Below are 475 nucleotides of genomic sequence, written 5' to 3'. Positions count from 1 at the left end.
GGGGAGTGATTGGAGTGATTCGTTCAGTCGCGCATGCGCAACATCCTATAGGTTCTGTACTGGAATTAGTCACCTGTTTCGAGTCTTCGGGTTTTCCGAGTCGTTCGTTCATCACGTGACAGCCCCATTATGGCGTTATTTTAATGACAAATGTCGAGAGCGCATTATTGTAGCGCGAAAGCACATTAATATAATGCGCGAGCGCAAACCTCTCCCCGCTCGCGCGCGGATTTCTTTTGCTCTCGCACAAAACCGGACGCGCGCGCTTAAGACATGTCTCTCCTCTCACTCAAACTGTGTCCTGTGCACTCGCAAATCTCTCTGTGCTCATGCACTATAGATATTAATTATTTTCGCACCTGAATCTTTAATCTGAAATCTTCTGATTTAAGTCAGAATTATTTAGATATGGGTCAGATGCACTATTCCCTAAACTGATACTTACGATTTGGAGACCAAATATAACACTATAATT

At 44.0% G+C, this 475-nt stretch overlaps 1 protein-coding gene across 1 annotated transcript in view; it reads left to right on the top strand.

The window, feature by feature from the left end:
* LOC107680682 (protein TESPA1-like) overlaps positions 1-475 on the top strand; it is a 13566-nt gene that overhangs the window by 3239 nt on the left and 9852 nt on the right. The gene's annotated exons all lie outside the window — the stretch shown is intronic.

The sequence above is a fragment of the Sinocyclocheilus anshuiensis genome, unplaced genomic scaffold, assembly GCF_001515605.1.
Source record: "Sinocyclocheilus anshuiensis isolate Anshui unplaced genomic scaffold, SAMN03320099.WGS_v1.1 scaffold396, whole genome shotgun sequence".
NCBI classification, from domain to species: Eukaryota; Metazoa; Chordata; class Actinopteri; order Cypriniformes; family Cyprinidae; genus Sinocyclocheilus; species Sinocyclocheilus anshuiensis.
The sequence above is the reverse complement of the archived record's forward strand: the minus strand, read 5'-3'. Positions and strand labels throughout refer to the sequence as shown.